Raw genomic sequence first — 10,000 nt, 5'->3', positions numbered from 1 at the left:
CGTGCACCTTCGCTGCGGTGGGCACCTTGGCTGGGTTGCGCGCCTTGGTGGGCACCATGCAGTGCACGAAGTCGGAGCCCGGATTGCCCCGGGCGCGCACCTCCGCCAGGGTGGGCACCTTGGTGCGCACAACTTGCCTGGGCTGCGCACCAGGAAGGGCTCAAGATGGCACCCGCGTTCCGTTTTTTTCACTATCTTTCAGAACGGAAATTTTAAAATCTCGTTTTTTTTTGCCTTTTCTGGAAATTAGTGAAGGCAGCGCATCAAAGGTGCGCAACGCTGGTGCGAACCTGGGAGCGCTCCGATGTGTGCTCCAAGGTGCGGCGTGCACGAAGTCGGACCCCGGTTTGCCCCGGGTGCGCACCTCGCGTGCACCTTGGTGCGCACACCTTGGCTGGGTTGCGCGCCCTGGTGGGCACCATGGTGCGCACCAAGGAGCGCTCCGAAGTGTGCTCCAAGGTGCGGCGTGCACGAAGTCGGAGCCCGGTTTGCCCCGGGTGCGCACCTCGCGTGCACCTTCGCCGCGGTGGGCACCATGGCGTGCACGAAGTCGGAGCCCGGTTTGCCCCGGGTGCGCACCTCGCGTGCACCTTCGCCGGGGTGGGCACCTTGGTGTGCAGACCTTGGCTGGGTTGCGCGCCCTGGTGGGCACCATGGTGCGCACCAAGGAGCGCTCCGAAGTGTGCTCCAAGGTGCGGCCTGCACGAAGTCGGAGCCCGGTTTGCCCCGGGTGTGCACCTCGGGTGGGCACCTTGGTGCGCATGCCTTGCCTGGGCTGCGCACCAGGGCGGGCTCAAGATGGCACCCGCGTTCCTTTTTTTTCACTATCTTTCAAAACGGAAATTTTAAAATCTCATTTTTTTTTGCCTTTTTCTGGAAATTAGTGAAGGCAGCGCATCAAAGGTGCGCACCTCGCTGCCCACCACGGTGCGCAACGCCGGTGGGCACCCGGGAGTGCTTCGAAGTGTGCTCCAAGGTGCTGCGTGCACGTTGTCGGAGCCCGGTTTGCCCCGGGTGCGCACCTCGCGTGCACCTTCGTCGGGGTGGGCACCTTGGCTGGGTTTGCCCCGGCTGCGCTCCGAAGCGGGGTTATTGGAGCGCCGCCTCTTTTTTTGTCGGAGCGTTTGGTGGGGTTTCTCGCATTGGCTCTTCCGAGGCCCGGTTGCCACCCTGGCGCGCACGAAGTCGGAAGTAGGGTTAATTGCCCGGGTGCGCACCTTTGCCAGGGTGGGCACCTTACCTGGGCTGCGCACCAGGGCGGGCTCAAGATGGCACGCGCGTTCCGTTTTTTTCACTATCTTTCAAAACGGAAATTTTAAAATCTCCTTTTTTTTTTGCCTTTTCTGGAAATTAGTGAAGGCAGCGCATCAAAGGTGCGCACCTCGCTGCCCACCTTGGTGTGCTCTGAGGTGCGCACCCGGGAGCGCTACGAAGTGTGCTCCAAGGTGCGGCGTGCACGTTGTCGGAGCCCGGTTTGCCCCGGGTGCGCACCTCGCCTGCACCTTGGCCGGGGTGGGCACCTTGGCTGGGTTTGCCCAGGGTGCGCTCCGAAGCGGGGTTACTGGAGCGCCCCCTCTTTTTTTGTCAGAGCGTTTGGTGGGGTTTCTCGCATTGGCTCTTCCCAGGCCCGGTTGTTGGGTGCGCTCCCACCCTGGCGCGCGCGAAGTTGGAAGTTGGGTTAATTGCCCGGGCGCGCACCTTCGCCAGGGTGGGCACCTTGGTGCGCACACCTTGGCTGGGCTGCGCACCAGGGCGGGCTCAAGATGGCACCAGCATTCCCTTTTTCTCACTATCTTTCAAAACGGAAATTTTAAAATCTCGTTTTTTTTTTGCCTTTTATGGAAATTAGTGAAGGCATCGCATCAAAGGTGCGCACCTCGCTGCCCACCTTGGTGTGCTCCGAGGTGCCCACCACGGTGCGCAACGCCGGTGCGAACCCGGGAGCGCCCCGATGTGTGCTCCAAGGTGCGGCGTGCACGAAGTCGGACCCCGGTTTGCCCCGGGTGCGCACCTCGCGTGCACCTTGGTGCGCACACCTTGGCTGGGTTGCGCGGCCTGGTGGGCACCATGGTGCGCACCAAGGAGCGCTCCGAAGTGTGCTCCAAGGTGCGGCGTGCACGAAGTCGGAGCCCGGTTTGCCCCGGGTACGCACCTCGCGTGCACCTTCGCCGGGGTGGGCACCTCGGCTGGGTTGCGCGCCCTGGTGCGCACCAAGGAGCGCTCCGAAGTGTGCTCCAAGGTGCGGCGTGCACGAAGTCGGAGCCCGGTTTGCCCCGGGTGCGCACCTTCGCCGCGGTGCGCACCATGGCGTGCACGAAGTCGGAGCCCGGTTTGCCCCGGGTGCGCACCTCGCGTGCACCTTCGGCGGGGTTGCGCGCCCTGGTGGGCACCATGGTGCGCACCAAGGAGCGCTCCGAAGTGTGCTCCAAGGTGCGGCGTGCACGAAGTCGGAGCCCGGTTTGCCCCGGGTGCGCACCTCGCGTGCACCTTCGGCGGGGTTGCGCGCCCTGGTGGGCACCATGGTGCGCACCAAGGAGCGCTCCGAAGTGTGCTCCAAGGTGCGGCGTGCACGAAGTCGGAGCCCGGTTTGCCCCGGGTGCGCACCTCGCGTGCACCTTCGCCGCGGTGGGCACCATGGCGTGCACGAAGTCGGAGCCCGGTTTGCCCCGGGTGCGCACCTCGCGTGCACCTTCGCCGGGGTGGGCACCTCGGCTGGGTTGCGCGCCCTGGTGCGCACCAAGGAGCGCTCCGAAGTGTGCTCCAAGGTGCGGCGTGCACGAAGTCGGAGCCCGGTTTGCCCCGGGTGCGCACCTCGCGTGCACCTTCGCCAGGGTGGGCACCTCGGTGCGCACACCTTCTCAATGTTTTCTTGCCTTTTCTGGAAATTGGTGAAGGCAGCGCATCAAAGGTGCGCACCTCGGTGTGCTCCGAGGTGCGAACCCGAGAGCGCTCCGAGGTGCCCACGAAGTCGAAAGTCGGGTTAATTGCATTGTTTTCCCCGGGTGCGCTCCGAGGTGCGCAACATCGGCGCGCACCAAGGAGGGCTCCGAAGTGTGCTCCAAGGTGCGCACGATGGCGTGCACCTCTGGTGCGCACGATTCGGAGCTCGGTTTGACCGGGGTGCGCACACCTTGGCTGGGTTGCGCACCTTTTGTGCGCTCCAAGGTGCGCACGAAGTCGGAGCTCGGTTTGCCCCGGGTGCGCACCTTCGCCAGGGTGCGCACCTTGATGCGCACGCCTTGGCTGGGCTGCGCACCTTGGTGGGCGCCATGGTGCGCACCTTTCGTGCGCTCCAAGGTGCGCACGAAGTCGGAGCTCGGTTTGCCCCGGGTGCGCACCTTGGTGGGCGCCATGGTGCACTCCGAGGTGCCCAAGATTGGTGCGCACCAAGGAGCGCTCCGAAGTGCGCTCCAAGGTGCGCGCGAAGTCGAAAGTTGGGTTAATTGTCCGGTTTGCCTCGGGTGCGCACCTTGCGTGCACCTTCGCCAGGGTGGGCGCCTTGGTGCGCACACCTTGGCTGGGCTGCGCACACCTTGGCACCCGCGTTTCCTTCATTTTAAATTTTTTTTTTTTACAATCTCTCAAGTGGGAAATTCTATAATCTCAACTTTTTTTGCCTTTTCAGGAAACTTTTGAATGGAGCGCATCATTGGTGCGCTCCGAAGTGTGCTCCAAAGCTCTCTCCAGCTGCGTGCACCTGCCCCGGCCGCGCACCCGGCCCCGCCCAGCTTCGCTCACCTGTCCCGGGCGTCTGGTGCGGAACCTTAGAGTAAGAAACATCACCGTGCACCTTGGCCAACGTGCGCGACTCGACCGAGCGCGCACTGGCCGAGGTGCACACCGATTTCACCTGGGTGCGCGCGCAGCACCTCGGGCGCACCGGGGTGCGCGCACAACGCCCGGGTTGCACCGTGGCCTGTGTGCTCGGGGCGCCTCGGGTGCGCGCTCGGTGTCGCCCCCGCGCGCGCGGTAGTGCGGGCAGCGCACCCCGGCCCGGCCCGGCCCCGACGAGAACGCAAACGGGCAAAAGGTTTATTCAAATAGCATTGCGACGCCCGGCGAAAAACTAAAAAAGGGTGCAACACCGGGACTTCCCGGGAGGTCACCCATCCCAGTACTACTCCGGCCCAAGCGCGCTTAACTGCGGAGTTCTGATGGGATCCGGTGCACTAACGCTGGTATGATCGCACCCGTTATGAGCTTGTCGCAGTGTGTACTTAGCAAACCGCGACCCACGTGCGAATCCACCCCGGCCACCCACCCCCGTCGAGGTGCACACCCTCCCTCGCGAAGTGCGCCCCGTTCGCCAAGTGTGAGCCCTGCCCGGGTGCGCGCACCTTGCTAGGGCGTCGGGTGTGCACCCGGCCCGGCCTACGTGCGTGCACCTGGAGGGGGCGTCGTGTGCGTGCAGTGTCCCGTCTGCAACGCGGTGCCCACACACCACCTCGGGCGCAACGACCTGCGCTCACATGTGGGCCGAGTGCACCTTGGTGCATGTTCGGGGCGCCTCGGGTGCACGCTCGATCTTGCCCCGGTGCACCAAGGCGCTCGGTTTGCCCCGGGTGCGCACTTGGTGCAAGGTGGGCACCCAAAATAGGGATCAAGCACCAAAACACAAGTTTCGGGATGCAAAATGGGACCCAAGGACCACAAATGCGTTCCAAGACCCATGATGGGTCCACGAGAACAAAAATGTGTTCCGAGACTTAATAAACAAATATTGGGTTTTAGGAGAAGAAACATGCTCTGATGCCCAAAACGAGAATCGACCCCGAAAAGGCCACAGGCCAAAAGTGGGATGCGAGACAAAAAAAAATGGGACCCGAGGACCAAAATTGGGTTCCCAGGTCGAAGACAGGGCAACCGGACAAGAAACGACCTCTAAGGCTCGAAATGAGTCCCGACGACTAAAACTTGACAAGAAGCACCCATCAGGCACCCAACTCGACACCCATGGGATGCCGACCCACCCGGGCTTCCACCTAGCACACCTTGGCACCCACCCACCCTCGCACCCAACCTCGCACCCAACTTAGCACCTTTGAACCCACATTGGCACTCACCCTGACCCTGGCACCTTGGAACCCACATTGGCACTCACCTTGACCCTGGCACCCACCTTTGCACTCACCTTGGGACCCACCCTGGCTCCCACCTCGGCACCCACCCAGACACCCACCTTGGTTCCTTGGCACCCACCTTGGATCCTTGGCACCCACCCCGACACCCACCTTGGCACGCAACTTGGCTACTTGCCACCCACCTTGGCTCCTTGACGCCCACCCCGACAACCACCCCGTGACCTACCCTGGCTAGGGTTGGTGCACACCCACCCTGGTGCCCACCTTGGCACCCACCCTATGACCCACCTTGGCACGCACCTTAGTACCCACCCCGTTACCCACCCTAGGACCCACCCCGTGACCCACCTTGGCCAGGGTGGGTGCACCCACCCTGGTGCCCACCTTGGCACCCACCCATCCTAGCACCCAGCCTGTGACCGGGCTTGGAACCCAACCTTGCACCCGCACCCGTCTTGGCCAGTGTGGGTGCGCACCCATCCTGGCACCCACGTTGTGACACACCCTTTAACCCACGCACCCTAGCACCCACGTTGGCACCCACCTTGGAACCCAACCTAGCAACTTGGCACCCACCCCGTGACCCACCTTGGCATCCACCATAGCAGTCGCCGACTTGGCACCCACCTCGGCACCCACCTTGACACTTGTGGACCCACCTTGCCACTCACCCTAGCATCGACCCATCCTAGCACCCACCCTGGCACCTTTGCACCCTAGCACTCACCCATCCTAGCACCTAACCTGTGACCCACCTTGACACTCACCCTCGCACCCACCTTGGAACCCAACCTAGCACCCACCCACCCTGACACCAACCCTAGCACCTACCCACCCTTGCACCCACCCTGTGACCCATCTTGGCACCCACCCATCCTACCACTCAACCTATCACCCACCTTCTCACCCACCTTGGCATCCACCTTAGCACCCACCCACACTGGCACCTTGGCACCCACCTCGGGCAAGGTGGGTGCACACCCACCCTGGCACCCAATTTAGAACCCACCGAGCATGTTACCCACCTTGGCACCCACATTGCAGCCCACCCTAGTACCCACCCTATGACCCACATTGGCATCCACACCCTAGCACCCAGGCACCTCGACACCCGCCTTGACACCCACCCTAGCACTGAACCTGTGACCCACCTTGGAACTCACCCTAGAACCCACCCACCCTGTGAACCACCTTGGCATCCACCTTAGCACCCACCCACCTTGGCACCCACTCTAGCACTCACCCATCCTAACACCCAACTTGTTACCCACCTTGGCACCCGCCCTCGCGTCCACCTTGAAACCCACCCTAGCACCCACCCACGCAGGAGCCCACCTTGGCACCCAACCTAACACCCACGCATCCTGGCACCCAACTTGTGACCCACCTTGGAACCCACCCTAGTACCCACCTTTGAACCCACTATATCACCAACCCACCTTGGCACCCACCCTATGACCCTCTTTGGAATCCACCCTAGCACGCACCCACCCTGGCACCCACCATGGAGCGCACCCTAGCACCCACCCACCTCGGCACGCACCTCAACACCCACCTTGGTGTGCGCACTGCGCCAACCTCTCAAAGACCCTATGTGGTGCGCTCCAAAGTGTACACCTTTGGTGCGCTCCAAGGTGCGCACCTTTGGTGCACACCGAGGTGCACACCAAAGTGTGCACCGAGGTGAGCACCAAAGTGCACTCCAGGGTGCACACCAAGGCGTGCACCTTTGGTGCGGTCAATGCAAACGAATTCGGAAGTTGGGGTCGATGTCCTAATCGCTGCTGCAGACTACACGTATGAGAATCGGACAAATAGCTTTATATAGGGGAGGTGTTGCGTTTGATGGGTCGACTCCCCTGGTTGTGTGCACTGCACCAACTTCAAAGACCCTGTCTTGTTTAAGAAGTCAAAAGTTGGGGTGGATGTCCTAATCATTGCTGCAGTCTACGCATGTATGAGAATCAGACAAATAGCTTATATAGGGGAGGTGTTGCATTCGGTGGGTTGACTCCCCTGGTTGTGCGCACTGCGCCAACCTCAAAGACCCCGCATAGCAGAAGAAGTCGGAAGTCGGATTTTGGTGAGCACCAAGGCGTGCACCTTTGGTGCGGTCAACGCAGACGAATTCAGAAGTTGGGGTGGATGTCCTAATCGTTGTTGCAGGCTACACATGTATGAGAATCAGACAAATAGCTTATATAGGGGAGGTGTTGGGTTTGATGGGTCAACTCCCTTGGTTGTGCGCATTACGCCAACCTCAAAGACCTTGTTTTCGTTAAGAAGTCAAAAGTTGGGGTCAATGTCCTAATGGCTCCTGCAGGCTACACATGTATGAGAATCGGACAAATAGCTTATATAGGGGAGGTGTTGGGTTTGATGGGTCGACTCCCCTGGTTGTGCGCATTACGTCAACCTCAAAGACCTTGTTTTCGTTAAGAAGTCAAAAGTTGGGGTCGATGTCCTAATTGCTCCTGTAGACTACACATGTATGAGAATCAGACAAATAGCTTATATAGGGGAGGTGTTGGGTTTGATGGGTTGACTCCCCTAGTTGTTCGCATTACACCAACCTCAAAGACCTTGTTTTCGTTTAGAAGCCGAAAGTTGGGGTCGATGTCCTAATTGCTCCTGCAGGCTACGCATGTATGAGAATCAGACAAATAGCTTATATAGGGGAGGTGTTGGGTTTGATGGGTCGACTCCCCTGGTTGTGCGCATTGCGCCAACCTCAAAGACCCTGCATTGCGGATGAAGTCGAAAGTCAGAGTTTGGTGTGCTACAAGGTGTGGTCGAAGGTGCTCACCTAGGTGTGCACCTTTGGAGCACAGGAAAAGTGCCCTCCAAAAGTGCGCACCTTTGGAGTGCACAAAAGTGCCCTCCAAAAGTGCGCACCTTTGGAGCGCAGAAAAGTGCCCTCCAAAAAGTGCCCTCCAAAAGTGCGCACCTTTGGAGCGCAGAAAAGTGCCCTCCAAAAAGTGCCCTCCAAAAGTGCGCACCTTTGGAGCGCAGAAAAGTGCCCTCCAAAAAGTGCCCTCCAAAAGTGCGCACCTTTGGAGCGCAGAAAAGTGCCCTCCAAAAAGTGCCCTCCAAAAGTGCGCACCTTTGGAGCGCAGAAAAGTGCCCTCCAAAAAGTGCCCTCCAAAAGTGCGCACCTTTGGAGCGCAGAAAAGTGCCCTCCAAAAAGTGCCCTCCAAAAGTGCGCACCTTTGGAGCGCAGAAAAGTGCCCTCCAAAAAGTGCCCTCCAAAAGTGCGCACCTTTGGAGCGCAGAAAAGTGCCCTCCAAAAAGTGCCCTCCAAAAGTGCGCACCTTTGGAGCGCAGAAAAGTGCCCTCCAAAAAGTGCCCTCCAAAAGTGCGCACCTTTGGAGCGCAGAAAAGTGCCCTCCAAAAAGTGCCCTCCAAAAGTGCGCACCTTTGGAGCGCAGAAAAGTGCCCTCCAAAAGTGCGCACTTTTGGTGCGCACCAAGGCGCTGGTTCGGTCGTTGCAGGCGAGTTCGGAAGTTGGGGTCGATGTCCTGAGCGGAGGTGCAAACTACACAGGTGTCGGAATCGGACAAATAGCTTATATAGGGGAGGTGTATGCTTCGATGGGTCGACTCCCCAGGTTGAGCGCACCGCGCCAACCTCAAAGACCCTACGGTATGGATGAAGTCGGAAGTTGGGTCCGATGACCGATTCGATTAGTAGGTATGCTCATGAGGTCGGAATTTGGGTCCGATGACCTGCCATGTGCAGGAAGGCGAATGTTGACACTGTGCGTTGCAAGGTGCACACCAAGGCGCTGGTGCGGTCTTTTTAGTCGAGTTCGGAAGTTGGGGTCGATGTCCTGATCGGAGGTGCAAGCTACACAGGTGTGGGAATCGGACAAATAGCTTATATAGGGGAGGTGTATGCTTCGTTGGGTCGACTCCCCGGGTTGAGCGCACCGCGCCAACCTCAAAGACCCTACGGTATGGATGAAGTCGGAAGTTGGGTCCGATGACCGATTCGATATGTAGGCATACTCGCGAGGTCGGAATTTGGGTCCGATGACCTGCCACGTGCAGGAAGGCGAATGTTGGCACTGTGCGTTGCAAGGTGCGCACCAAGGCGCTGGTTCGGTCGTTGGAGGCGAGTTCGGAAGTTGGGGTCGATGTCTTGATCGGAGGTGCAAACTACACAGGTGTGGGAATCGGACAAATAGCTTATATAGGGGAGGTGTATGCTTCGTTGGGTCGACTCCCCGGGTTGAGCGCACCGCGCCAACCTCAAAGACCCTACGGTATGGATGAAGTCGGAAGTTGGGTCCGATGACCGATTCGATATGTAGGCATACTCGCGAGGTCGGAATTTGGGTCCGATGACCTGCCATGTGCAGGAAGGCGAATGTTGGGACTGTGCGTCGCAAGGTGCGCACCAAGGCGCTGGTGCCGTCGTTGCAGTCGAGTTCGGAAGTTGGGGTCGATGTCCTGGTCAGAGGTGCAAACTACACAGGTGTGGGAATCGGACAAATAGCTTATATAGGGGAGGTGTATGCTTCGATGGGTCGACTCCCTGGGTTGAGCGCACCGCGCCAACCTCAAAGACCCTACAGTATGGATGAAGTCGGAAGTTGGGTCCGATGACCGATTCGATACGTAGGCATATTGGCGAGGTCTGAATTTGTGTCCGATGACCTGCCATGCGCAGGAAGGCGGAATTTGGGTCCGATGACCGAGTTGATGGCGTGCCATGCGCAGAAAGGCGGAATTTGGGTCCGATGACCGAGTTGATGTTGATGGCCCGCCATGCACAGGAAGGCGGAATTTGGGTCCGATGACCGATTTGAAGGCGTGCCATACGCAAAAAGGCGGAGTTTGGGTCCGATGACCGAGTTGATATTGATGGCCCGCCATGCGCAGGAAGGCGGAATTTGGGTCCGATGACCTGACATACGC

The 10,000-nt window shown here is 59.7% G+C and overlaps 1 non-coding gene across 1 annotated transcript; it reads right to left on the bottom strand.

Annotated features, from left to right (window-relative positions):
• Positions 1-4,073: 4,073 nt before the first annotated feature.
• On the bottom strand, positions 4,074-4,192 carry LOC131868320 (5S ribosomal RNA). Its single transcript, XR_009366786.1, has one exon. It is a non-coding gene; the product is annotated as a 5S ribosomal RNA (ribosomal RNA).
• Between the last annotated feature and the right edge of the window lie 5,808 nt (positions 4,193-10,000).

Source organism: Cryptomeria japonica, unplaced genomic scaffold (genome assembly GCF_030272615.1).
Source record: "Cryptomeria japonica unplaced genomic scaffold, Sugi_1.0 HiC_scaffold_203, whole genome shotgun sequence".
Lineage (NCBI taxonomy): Eukaryota > Viridiplantae > Streptophyta > Pinopsida > Cupressales > Cupressaceae > Cryptomeria > Cryptomeria japonica.
Note: the sequence above shows the minus strand (reverse complement) of the source record. Positions and strands in the feature narration are given on the sequence as shown.